The sequence below is a fragment of the Petaurus breviceps genome, unplaced genomic scaffold, assembly GCF_028583685.1.
Source record: "Petaurus breviceps papuanus isolate PSGF00001 unplaced genomic scaffold, PetGlider_PUasm1.0 90638, whole genome shotgun sequence".
NCBI classification, from domain to species: Eukaryota; Metazoa; Chordata; class Mammalia; order Diprotodontia; family Petauridae; genus Petaurus; species Petaurus breviceps.
This window is the reverse complement of record NW_027187295.1, coordinates 1,204,230-1,218,494: the sequence shown is the minus strand read 5'-3', so window position 1 is coordinate 1,218,494 and position 14,265 is coordinate 1,204,230. Positions and strand designations below refer to the sequence as shown.

The window sequence follows — 14,265 nt, the reverse complement described above, 5'->3', positions numbered from 1 at the left end:
TTTTTTTCTTCTGTCTCTCTTGTATGATTTTTAAGCTCCCTTTTGAGCTCTTCCATGAGTTCTTGAGACCACTTTGAATTTTTCATTGAGGTTTCGCCTCTGGGTGTTTTGACATTGTCCTCTTCGGAGTTTGTGTCTTGTTCTTCCCTGTCCGCATCATAATTTTCTATGGTCAGATTATTTTTTTGTTGTCATTGTTGTTTTATACTCATCTAGTTATTCTTGGTTTGTTTGTTTTTAATTTGGTCTTTTCCCGGTATTTCAAATTTGAACTTTGCTCTGAGGGTGGAAGAGTCACTTTCTTTGACTTCTAGTGGCTGTACACCTGGATTTTTTCCTGGTGCTTCACTAATGTTGCCCTGGGGCCCATTGTGTACTCTCATTTCTGGTACTGCACTGCAGGGATGTGGTGGGGGGTTGGCTGATGCTTCTGGAGGCTGTAGTGTATGACAACTTCCGGGGTATTGAGCTGGGGTCATGGTGGTGGTTTCTGGTGTGTACTGAGGCCCACTGTGCTTTTTTCCCCTCAGGGGCTACACTAAAACACTTGCAATCAGGCCTGTGGAGCATGCTTATTTAATTTGGGCTATGCTGAAGCACAGGGAGGTCTGGCCAAAGGATTAGTGTTTGCCCAAGGCAATAATGATGCACATGGTGGTTCTTGGAGCTGGGGTTATGCTAAGGTTACATGGGGGTGTGGAGGAGGCTGGTATTGGTGTTTGCTTGCTCCACCACACTGGGTCTCAGGATCTCTCCCTGGTGTGCTGAGGTGCAGCTTATTGTTGACTTTATGGGACTCTTCTTGTTCTGGGCTGTGCTCCCCTTTCACCTGAGTGAGATACACCTTTCTTGCTGATTCTCTGGAATTCGTGGGCTAAACATTTTTTTTTTTGCCTTATCTCTTTTGCTGGTTCTGCTGTTCCAGGATTTATTTGGGGACTCCACTTTATGGTTGTTTGGAGATGAGTATGGGAGAGTTACAGCAGATTATTGTTTACTCCACGGTCTTGGCTCCCAGAAGTCCAATCTCAATATACATTTCATAAATCAGATAAAATTATACTTCATAACATACATAAATTAATATATATATATAAAGATATATTAATATATCTTTCTAGAAGATGTAGAAATTTAATTTCAAGCCAACTTTAAAGAAAACTTACCTAATCATAAATATTTTGCTAACACTTGCTGTGTTTAATATTTAACTGAGATCAGAGTTCAAAGTATTCAAATATTTCAAATTAATCAAGTATATTTGTAAGCATCCAGCTTATGATCAAATCCATTCAGAGCTATTTTTGATGCCCTCAAACTTAAAATCAAACTTCTTTTATCAAATTTTCCTGATTTGCTCAATGATCAATTGATTTTATAATGATTTGAAGTGTATGTGTTTCTGAGAACTTTAGATCCAGTTATCTTTACTTTAATATAATAAAACTTCATTGGAACTGTAGCTAATTTTAACAAAGTTAGATCAAAACCTCTGAGTTTTTGTGTTCTTATACTAGAAAGAATAAAAAAATGAACTTTTATAATTAAGTTTTTTAATGACTTTAGCTTTCTTCCCGAATAAGGAACAATATATTGTTGTTATCTATAATCCTATCCAGCACAATAATCATATATGAAGCACATAATAGCAATCAGCCATTCAATTAGTCAACAAGTATTTAAGTACTTATTACCTGACAGATACTATGTTAATAGCCAGGGCAATGAAGAAAAAAGAATAAAATACAGCCTCTTTCCTACAGGTGTTTTTATTCTAATGGTGAGATAACATTTGAATAATGAGGCACATACAAGATACATACAAAGTAGATGAAGTTAATCAAAAAGATCAACAAGCTAGGAAGCTAGGAGGATTAGCAGTGGCCTCCTTAAGAAGGTAGTATTTGAACTGAATCTTGAAATAATACAAGGAAACTAAGAGATGAACTTTGGAGGAAAAAAGAGAACATTATAGGAATGATGGAGACCAAATAAAAAAGCAAGAGACAGAGACAGAGACAAAAAGCTAGAGAGAGACAGATACAGAGACAGAGAGAGAGAGAGAGAGAATGTGTGTTATGACCAAAAATTATGCCAATAAAGTTGGATAAAAAAGTGGATTGAAGATGGCAAAATGGGAGAAGACTCAAAACTGGGAAGGAGTAGAGAATTTCAAAGCTTTAAATGGCAAAAGAGTTTTCAGTTGTGCCTGGCAGTAACATGGAAACACTTGTACTTATTCTATAGGACTAGGTGGCATTTCCAGAACTATTCTTTAGGAAAGTTATTTTGGCTTCTGCAGGGATGGCTTTTGAGTGGGGGAAATACATGAGGCAAGAAGACCATATAAAAGACCATTTCAATGACCTGTTTTATAGGTGATGAAGTCTTGAGCTAGATCAGGGATGGAGAACTTCTAGATTCCTTCTACGTACTTGGGTGTGGCCTTTTGACTGGGTAAAAGTTTTACAGAACAAAGACTTTTATTAAAGGGATTTGTTCTATGAAGTTTGGATTCAGTCAAAGGGCAAGACTTGAGGATTTAGGGGACCATATATGGCCTCAAGGCCTCAGGTTCCCCACCCCTGAAAATAGTGTTGACTGAGTTAATGGAGAGAAAGGAAGTTGTAAGTGAGAAATTATAAAGGTAGAAAATATAAGATTTAGCAATATATTTGGATATTTTGGGATGAGTGAGTGTTAGGAATGGAGAATGATATCAAAGTTGTGGAACTAGCAGACTGGGAACTAGGAAGATGGTGGTGAAATTGATGCTAATGAGAAGTTTCAGGAAATGGGGAGAGTTTGGGGAGAAAAATGATGAATTCTGGCTTAGGTTTTCTGAAGTTTACATAGTTATAAACTATCCAGTAAGTGATGTCCCAAAAAACTACCAGTTGATATTGACTAGAGATCAGGAGAGAGACTAGTGATAGTTGATTATGGGCATCATATACAGAGGGATTATGATTGAATCTATGGGAGTAGATAAGTGAGGTAGTATAGGGGGAAAGAGAAAAAATGGCCAGAATCTTAGCAAACCCTCTCAGTGGGTATGACATAAATGATAAAAGTCAAGAAAAGAAGTATTTATGTAGCAAAGAGGAGAGTCAGGGGAGAATATTATGTTTAGTACTAGAAATACAAAGACAATTTTAAAAAGCCCAGGATAGAAGGTTCTTACACTTTATTAAGAGGAGGATATTTTCTGTATTTTATTGAGTCATTTTTATGTATTTGGTGTCAATAATATCTTTCTACTTTTCTCTGCATTTTGAATACAAACGTTATTTAACATAAGTATAACAAGCATTTTCTTACTTGAGTTTTTAATAACTCTGTGGTTCCTCCCTGACTGATATTCTTTCCTAAAAGAGTCAAAATATTTTATCCCCTACATTGAAATTATTTTAAGCTTAAGTTGAATATCATACACTGAAGAGCCAAATCATAGTGTTTTTTCCCCAGAAAGCCCCATAAGCTAGACTGGTTAATATATCAAAAAGTTATAGAATAGGGATGATTTACATTATTGATATTAAGAATCAAAACTTATATCCATGATATAGACCAGCAATATAGCATCGGGTTTTAGGGAGGACATTATTTGATTCTAATAAATCTGTTATTTGTTATTTCACACTTTATTGGCTTCATGTTATTTCTAATAAAAAAGATTATGATTCGTTTATAACTTGAGAGAGAGAAAAAAGATCCACAAATCAAAAATAAGACATTTTACATTTAAACCCCAGCAAATATAGATACTGTCTCCTTTTATATAAATTTAAATTTTATAAAATATTTCCCATACATTACTTCATTATATTCTCACAAATATCCTGTGAGATTCATACTAGTTACTATTGTCATTTTGTAGATGAGGAAAATAAAGCTGATGGAGGATAAATAACTAATCCATAGTCAGCATCACCCCTCAGGCAAGGTTCAATTCTATTTTTTTTTGAAGTCCAGATGTTGGGCTCTATATATCAAGTATTTTGGTCACACTTTCACAGAGACTGCTCGACTTTATCTTCCTGTCAAGGTTATAGCATATCCCAAAGGTATTAGATTATCATTCTCTGATGCTTTTGGTTCTATCTCAATGGTTATCTACCAATGGCTAGCATACCAGGGATATTTATTTTAAAACTATAGAAAACAAAGAAGTAAAAAAATCCTATACAAACACCACAGGGGCAAATTTTTACCTTATGCTACCCTGTCTCTAGGGAGAATGGCCTCAAACATCACAAATTTGGCATGACAATGGTTTTATCAACTTCACATCCAAATATGGAATTTCTACTGAATGACCCCTCATCTTAATTATGGCGGAGCAGAGTCCTGAAGATTGATTCTCACTCAAAGTTAGAATGACTGGATGAAAACTCTATAAAGAACCCTATTCCCTTATTTTCTGGTGGTTTTCCCATGTGAGTGAACTCCTTCTTCATTCATAGTCTTCCATCTCCTTCAAATTAAAATAGAAAGAACAAATGCTGAGCCAAAGATTGGGGTCAGTGTTCACAGAATCCATAAATGCCTTAGATGGAAATACCAAGGGTATGCTTTTTATACCATAATCACTTGCTGAAATGGTACCAGATTGGGAAAAGTCAGAACAAGGGAAGAGACAAAGTCAACTAGTGTCTTTCAAATGTACCCCCAGGTCCATCTATACAACTATAGCTATACATATAGGTGAGTAATGAGTGACTTAGTAATGAGTAGAATCAAATCTTTATGAGACAAACAGTTTATGGGATTGGGTGATTTGTCTGTCAAAGCAAGAAACAAATTATAGACTTTTGGTTTCATTAAAAATATGTTCTTAGAAATGATTAGCAGATTGGAATCAGAAGTAGAATGTCTATACATGTTTCAAATCTGCAAGGAATTTTATCAGTCAAGCACTCCTCACCTACATGTAAGTACTTGAGCTGAAGTACTCACTATATTTACCCTGTATTCTCAGTTTCAAGCTGTATCAGTCAGAGGGGTCAAGTCTTCTATTAAATTATCATAGTACATATGCTAATATCTCTATGTGAATAATACACACACATATGTATATATAGTTTGAGCTTAAGAAACATTCTTTTTATATTTACTTGTTTACCTTTTTTGTCTTTAGTTTTCATTGAATATTAATTTTTATTTGCTTTTTACTTAAGATATTCTCATCTATCTGTAGGTAGTTACAGACTTAGGTCCATATTTAAGAAGTAGAATAAGAGATAGGTGTGTTGTGCATACAAAGTGGATACAAAGATAAGAAGAGACTTAAGGAAGCTTGGTAAAGTGAGCTAGTGGCACATAGCAAAGCAAAGGATACTTTGGATTGTGTTGAAATGGAAAGGGGTAGGAGATTTGGAGTGGTTCAGAGTTTTATTTCCTAATCCTGAAAAGGAACCCATGGTTTCAGAAAGTGATTTCAGAGACCTACAAATGGTGTAGGAGGTGAGAAATATTCCTTCCCTTGAAGGTAGGACGTTACAGAAGTCTTTGCTTTCAGGAATTGTTTCATTAGAAAATCTACTTAGGTACTCAGAGGTACTAAGCATTTTGAAATGTAATATTAATTGCCCCATAAAGATAAATTCACACTTAGGAAAATATGAAGAAACTGAAGAATTATAAATTATTTTTCTATTAATTAAATCAATCAAAATTTATATGCATTTCCTTTTAGCTGATCATAAATCAGGTTTCAAATTCCTGATGTAACATATACTCAATTGAATAATTCATAACCCTATCCCTCCCCTGACTTCCCACACCCCAAAAAGAAAAGAGTCCCAAGGTGTAGACATAGTCTTCTCCTAAAATTATTCCTGGCTAAACTATCATACTATGCCCATACACTAATTTTTAAAAAAGGGATGCATATTGTAATCCATGTGTTTTACAACACATACATGCACACTACTCACATATAAACACATGTACACAGAATTTAAATGAAGACGTGTGTAAGTTGGGAAGGATAGTTAGCACCTGGATGAAAGTATCAGTACACAACCTCATTGTGATAGCCTGGAAAAGTGGACTGAACTGAATGATATGAAATGTAATAAGAGTAATTATATAGTCCTATATTTGGGTTAAAAATAATCAGCTCCACAAGTACAAAATGAGGGAAGCATGACAGAATAAAGAAAGAAAAGAAGGAAAAGAGAAAGAGAAAGAAAGAAGGAAAGAAAGAAAGAAAGAAAGAAAGAAAGAAAGAAAGAAAGAAAGAAAGAAAGAGAGAAAGGGAGGGAGAAAGAAATAAAGAGAAAAGAAGGGAGAAAGAAAGAGAGAGAAAAAAGGAAGGAAGAAGGAAATAAAGAAGGAAGGAAAGAAAAAAGTATGTCAGAAAAAAAGATGTAAGGGGAATGTGTACTGGACCAATACCTCAATGAAAGTCAACAAAGTAATGTGGCCTCTAACATAAGGAATGTTGCCTTGGGCTGCATTGAGAGGGACAGATCTTCCATTAACAAAGTAATAGTCTTGCTATACTCGGTCCTAGTCACACAACTTCTGTAATAAAGAGTCCAATTCTAAATGCTAAAATGTAATTAAGGCTAATGATAAGACAGAGAAAATTCAGAGAAAGTAAATAAGTATGGTGAAGGGTCTTGAATCTTTGTAATTTGAAGATCATATGTTGTTTCCTGGAGAAAGAGACTCAGAGGGAATGTGATAGGTATCTGCAACTATTTGAATACTATCTTGTGGATGGGATAGAAATATACTATTCTCTTTAGCCCTAGCATACAATAGCAGGATCAATACACAGATGCTATGAAGAAAAATAATGTTTCATTTAACTAAAAAAAATAAAAACTTAATTAGAACTATCCTAAAATTGAATGTGTAATACAGAGAGGTTATGCGTTCTTCTCCATTGAAAATCTTCACAGAGATATTGGTTAACAACTTCCCATATATGTTGTACAGGCATCAAGACATATAGAGAAGCACATAGCTGATACAGTGGATAGATTTCTGGACTTGGATTCACGTATCAAAAGTCAGCCTCAGATAATAAATATGACGATGTGAGGAAATTACTTAAACATCTGTCTGCTTCCATTTTCTCATCTGAAAAATGAGGATAACAATAGCACCTAATTTCTAAAATCATTGCAAAGATAAAAATGAGATACTTATGAACCAATCTGTCAATCTTAAAGTGTTATAAAATGATAATTATTTTTACTTTTCCTATTGCATTATGGCTGGTCACACATATGAAACATATGTTTACCTAAAAGACCATCTTACAGAGAAGAGACACAAGGCAAGCACTCCATATATGAAGGTCAGAGGAATTGATACAAGGAAACTGTCAAGGTCTCTGAAAAGAGCTTAAGAATTAATTGCCTGCCATGGGCAACACTGGCAAAGGACTGGCCAGCATGTACTCCTGCAACAAAGAAGGTGCTGTGCTCTATGAGTGAAGTAGAATTGCAGTAGCTCAAAAGAACAGTGAGATGTGCAAATTTAGAGAAATCTCCAATTCAAATCTTTATGTGGACTATTTGTGCCTGACCTATGGTAGAGTCTTCTGAGTTCATATATTGGTTGGACCACCCACAGTCTTTACTTTTTACACATACTTTACCTTGACTCCAAGAAAGTGAAATCATTTTGGTTGTCTTTGTGAACAAAGCACAACAACCAACCAAAACTACAATACCACAATTTGCTTAGCCATTCCTCAATTAACGAATATCCCCATAATTCCCAATTCTTTGCCACCACAAAAAGTGTTGCAATAAATATATCTGTAAATATTGGTAACCCCTCCCTCATTTTAAAATAGCTTTGGAATACAAGCCTAGTAGAGCTATTGTTGGATCAAAGAATTTTATAAGCTTTGGGGAATAGTTCCAAATTACTCTGCAGAATGGTTGAATAAGTTGAAAATTCCACCTACAATGAATTAGTCTCAATTTTCCAATGACCATTCTAAAATTTTCATTTTTGCTATAATATTAGCCAATCTGATAGGTGTGAGGTGGTAACTCAGAGTTTTCATTTGCATTTCTCTAATCAATTGTAATTTAAAGCATGTTATATATTTATAGATAGTTATGATTACTTCATCTGAAAAAATGACTGCTTATGTCTTTGACCATCTATCAATTGTGGAATGACTTATTTTTATAAATTTGACTCAGTTTTTATATATTTGTGGAATAAGGCCTTTATCAGAGAAACTTCAAGTAAAAAACCCCCCATTGGTTTTATTTGTGTAAAAATGTTTTAATATTGTATAGTCAAAATTACCCATTTTCTATCACATGCTTTCTATTATTTTAGTCATTTTTTCCTTCTACATATATCTGACAGATAAAATATTCTTTGCTCTTCTAATTTGTTTATGTATCACCCTTTATGTATTGATCACACATCCATTTTGTCTCTACCTTGGTATATAGTAAAAAATATTGGTCCATATCTAGGTTCTGCTATACTATTTTCCAGTTTTCCCAACAATTTTTGTCATATAACAAGTTCTGGACTCAAAATCTTGGATCTTGTTCTTATTGAACACTATATAAATATGGTTACTCACCACTCTGTATTGTGGACCTGATCATTCCACTGGTTTGCCAATCCATTTCTTAACTAGTATGAGACTGTTTTGATGAATACCTCTTTATAACACCATTTGAAATCTAATTTCTAATCAAGAGTAATTTAAAACATTTTGTATAACTATAGATAATTGTGATTACTTCATCTGAAAAATGACTGCATATGTCTTTGACCATTATCAATTGTGGAGTGACTCTGCATCACATTCTTTCACATTATTTTCTTTCATTAATTCACATGATATTCTTTGCATTTTCTTCTTCCAGGAAATTTGTTATTATTTTCTTTTTCAGAACCAATTTTTTGATAGTTCAATTGTCATGGCACTAAATGAATGAATTAATTTAAGTAGAATTTATTTTTTATTAATTTGCTCAGCCTACAAATGAGTAATTGATATTTTTCCAACTTAGAGCTGACTTTAATTTTGTGGAAGCTCTTTTGTAATTGTGCTCATATTATTTTTGGCTTTGTCTTGGCAGGTAGACTCCCAAGTATTCAATATTGCCTTAAGTTAAATTTAAAAGAATCTCTCAAGACGCAGAGACAAGCCCAGAAGGCACAGCCGGCAGATGCAGAGAAAGGCCCAGAATGTGCGGCTGGCAGACGCAGAGGCAAGCCGGGAAGGGGCCTGATCAACTTGGATGGCAAGTCATTCCACCAACCACAAGGACCACTACCAGGCCTATCACCAAAGGGCTGGGACTAGAAAGAGAAATGTAATAACCAAATACAAGGGCACCTGTCCTGGACAGCAAACACTCCTGGGGCTACCACTTCATAGCCCAGAAATTTAAAAAAAAGCCCCTATCAGGACCTCAAAAGACCAGGATGACATAGTGAACCTCACCTGCTCAAAACCCCACCTCTGACCCTGAAAACATAGTAACTCTTGCCTGAGGGCAAAACCCTCTGCAGTAAAGGCTTGGGATCCCTAGAGAAAGGGCGTGACTAGGGTCCTGCCTCAAAATGGGTAGAAAGCAGACTACAAAGACAAAGACTCTGGAGTCTTACTATCCTCAGAGGGAGGAACCAAATTCAGAGGGAGACAATGTGGACTCCATACCTACAGCTGAAACATCAACAGGGAATGGGTCCCAAGCACAGAAGGCTCTCCTACATGAGATCAAAAGGAACTTTGAAAAGCAAATGAGAGAGATAGAAGACAAAATGAATAACTCACTCAAAACCAAAATACCAGAATTAGAAAAACATTATAATGAAGAAAACATCTCTCTAAAAAGAAAAGTGTATGATATGGAAAAGGAGCTCCAAAAATTAACCAAGGAAAATGATTTGCTAAAAACTAGAATCAACCAAATGGAAACAAATAACTCTATGAGGAACCAAGAATTAGTCAAACAAAACTACAAGAATGAAAAATGAGAAAAAGATGTAAAATACCTCAAAGAATAAATAACTGACCTGGAAAACAGCTCCAGGAGAGATAATCTGAGAATCATAGCCCTACCAGAAAATCATGATGAAAAAGTGAGCCTGGACAACATTCTCCCATTGCTCATTAAGGAAAACTGCTCTGAGATAATAGAACCTGAGGGTAAAATAGAAATCGAGAGAATCCACCGGAAACCTGCTGAAAGAGATTGCAAACTGAAAAGTCCTCAAAATGATGTGGCCAAACTCCAGAACTACCAGATAAAAGATAAAATACAGCAAGCAGCCAGAAAGAAACAATTCAAATATCGAGGGTCCACAGTGAGGATCCCATGGGATTTGGCAGCCTCTACACTGAAAGATCGGAAGTAGTGGAATACAATTTTCTGGAAGGCAAAAGAACTAGGATTACAACCAAGGATCATATACCCAGAGAGACTGAGCATATTCTTCAAGGTAAAAAGATAGTCATTCAATGATATAACAGAATTCCAGATCTTCTTGATAAAAAAGCCAGAACTCAATGGAAAATTCAACCTCCAATTATGAGATGCAACAGTGACATAGAAGGGAAACAAGGAAAACACACACACACATACCCTGCTATTTGATAAGAGAAAACTGGTTATAGAAAAGTAGAGGGTATGACTATAAAATACACAAAATGATGATTAAAAAAATCTTATTAAGGGCTACAAAGGGACTTCAAAGAAGAAAGGGAATGAATGAAGTGGAAAAGGGTAAATTATGCCACTCAACGAGGCATAAAAATAGTATAGCAGAGGAAAAGAAGAGAGGGAGATGAGAATCAAATGAGCTTTTCCCTCATTGGTTCTGGTGCAAGGAGGGAATAACAGCCAGTTAAGCATAAGACTTGGTGGAGAAGAAATTCAAAAAGTATTATTTTAGAGGGAAAGAGGGGAGGGAGAGGAGCTTTGCATGAGATTTGTTCCTGTCACTCTTGGTGCGAAGAAGAAATAAAATAATTCATTAAGTGTAAAAATATCCTACAGGCAGTAGGAGAGGTAAAGGGCTATGAAAGGGGGAGTGGTGTTTAGTAGGGAGGGAAGAAGTAAGGGGAAAGGGGAGGAAAAGGGAGGGGGCTGATAAGGGAATACTGAGGGAGGCGATGGCCAAAAGGAATAATATTAAGGGGGGGGAAGGGAGAAGAGGGGGATAATGTGAACATTAACAGGTGCAAGAACAGGATGGAGGTAAAGAAATAGATAACAATCATAACTGTAAATGTTAATGGAATGAACTCTCCCATAAAACAGAGATGGATAGCAGAATGGATTAGAAATCTTAATCCTACAATATGCTGTTTACAAGAAAAACATCTGAAACAGAGGGATACACACAGATTAAAGGTAAAAGGCTGTAATGAAATATATCATGCCTCAGCTAAAGTAAAAAAAAAAAACAAGGGTAGCAATCCTTATCGATCCTTTATCTCAGATAAAGCAAAAGCAAAAATTGACCTAATTAAAAGAAATAAGAAAGGAAACTATATCCTGTTAAAAGGCACCATTGAGAATGAAACAATATCATTACTTAACATATATGCACCAAGTGGTATAGCATCCAAATTCCTAGAGGAGAAGGTAAAAGAATTAGAGGAAGAAATAGATAGCAAAACTATACTAGTGGGAGACCTCAGTCTCCCCCATCTGAACTTGAAAATTTTAACCTCAAAATAAACAAGAAACAAGTTGAGGAGGTAAACAGGATAGGTATGATAGATCTCTGGAGAAAACTGAATGGGGATAAAAAGGAATATACTTTCCTCTCAGTGGTTCATGCACATACTCAAAAATTGACCATGTTCTAGGGCATAAAAACCTCACAATTCTATGCAGTAAGGCAGAAATATTAAATGCATCCTTCTCAGATCATGATGCAACAAAAACTATATGCAATAAAGGGCCATGGAAAGACAAACTAAAAACTAATTGAAAATTAAACAATTTAATCCTAAAAAATGAGTGGGTCAAACAAGAAATTATAGAAACAATCAGTAATTTCATTCAAGAGAATGATAATAATGAGACAACATACCAAAATTTGTGGGATGCATTAAAGGCAGTTCTTAGGGGAAGTTTTATATACCTGAGTGCATACATGATTAAATTAGAGAAAAAGGAGGTCAAAGATTAGCGGTGAAGCAAGGATGCCAATTATCACCACTATTATTCAATACAGCACTAAAAATCTTACATATATCAATAAAAAATATATTTTAATTGGAAAAGATAATAAGGAAAAAAACTGTCACTCTTTACAAATGTTATGATGTCCTCAAGAAACAACTAAAAACAACTTGAAATAGTTAACAACTTTAGCAAATTTGCTGAATATAAGACAAACCCATATAAATCATCAGCATTTCTTTGAATGACCAACAAAACTCAGAAGCAAGACCTAAAAAGATAAATTCCATTGAAAATAACTGTAGACAACATAAAACATTTAGGAATCTACCTGCTAAGACACATGCAGGAACTATGAACAATTACAAAATACTTTTCACAGAAATAATGTCATATCTAAACGATTGAAAAAAAATCCATTGTTCATCAGTACGCCAAGCCAATATAATAAAAATGACTATTCTGTTGAAACTAATTTTCTTATTCAATGCCATGCCAATCAAATGCCTACAAAATTGTTGATAAATTTGATAGCTACATATTTGATATATAAAAATAATAACAATTTATCTGGAAGAACAAAAGATAAAGAAAATCAAGGGAATTAATGAAAAAAGCACAAAGGAAGGTAACCTAGCAATACCAGAACTCATACTAAATTATAAAGTAGTAATCATCAAAGCTATGTGGTATTACTCAAGAAATAGAGTGGTGGATCAGAGCAATAAATTAGACACACAAGAAACAGTAGTCAATAACCTTAGGAACCTATTGTTTGATAAACTCAAAGACCTCAGCCTTTGTGATAAAAATTCACTCTTTGACAAAAACCACTAGAAAAACTGGAAAACAATGGGATACAAGCTAAGTATAGAGGAACATCTCACACTGCATACTAAGATAAGATCAAAATATGTGCATGATCTAAATCACTTTTATTAGAGAAGTTCAAATCAAAACAATTCTGAGGTACTACCTCACACCTGTCAGATGGAGTAGGATGACAAAAATAAAAATGATAAATTTTGGACAGGATGTGGAAAAAATGGGACACATGTACTATTGATGGAATTGACAACTGGATCAATAATTCTGAATCAACCAATTGCTCTGGATAGCAATTTAGAACTATGCCTAAAATGCAACAAAATTGTGCATATCCTTAGATTCAGCAATGCTACTATTATGACTGTACCCCAAAGAGTGACTCAACTCTCTTCCTTTTCTTATTTTGAGCTCTTGGTGAATTTACTCAGTTCTTACTTCCTCTATTCTGAAATTTTCTTCTGGATCATTGCTCAGATCATGAGTATCTTATTGCAAAATTCAGACTTGAAATCAAGTAAGTGGGGAAAACCATCTACGTATGATCTAATGAATATGAAGTAGAAGTGATGAATAGATTTAAGGGATTAGATCTGGTAGATAGAGTTCCTGAAGAAATATGGACAGAGGTTCACAATATTGTACGAGACAGGAAAAATTCTTCTCCACAAAACAAAAACAAGAAGCAAAATGGTGACCTGGTGAGGTTTACAAATAGCTGAGGAAAGAAGGGAAGTAAGGGTAAAGGAGAAAGGGAAATATATGCTGAACTGAAAGAATACCACACAATAGAAAGGAGAGATGAGGTTTTCTTAAATGAACAATATAAAGTAATAGGAGAAAGCAATATAAAACCAAAGGCAAGAGATCTCTTAGAGAAAATTACACTTATCAAAGGAATGTTTCATGGAAAAATTTGGCAAGATAAAGGGCAAAAATGGTAAGAATTAACATAAGTAGAAGGTATTATAAAGAGGTGGCAAGAATACACAGAACTATGCAAGAAAGATCTTAATATTACCAATAACCACAATGGTATGGTTAATGATTTAGGATCAGAAATGTTGGACAGCGATATTAAGTGAATTGGAAAAGATCAATTTATGTCCCAATCCTAAAGAAAGGAAAAACAAAAGAATGTTCTTGTTATATCTTCATGATAAGATTGAGAAACAACAAAAATTGACGAAAAATCAGGCAACAAGTGTTTATCAAGCACCTGCTACAGGTTGAGTGTAAATACATGGTCTAAATCCTGCTTTTCTTTATTATAATGAAGATTTCTTATAGTATAAAT

The 14,265-nt window shown here is 34.7% G+C and overlaps 1 pseudogene; it reads left to right on the top strand.

The window, feature by feature from the left end:
- Positions 1-14,265, top strand: part of LOC138143303 (eukaryotic translation initiation factor 4B pseudogene) — a 72,363-nt pseudogene that overhangs the window by 15,591 nt on the left and 42,507 nt on the right.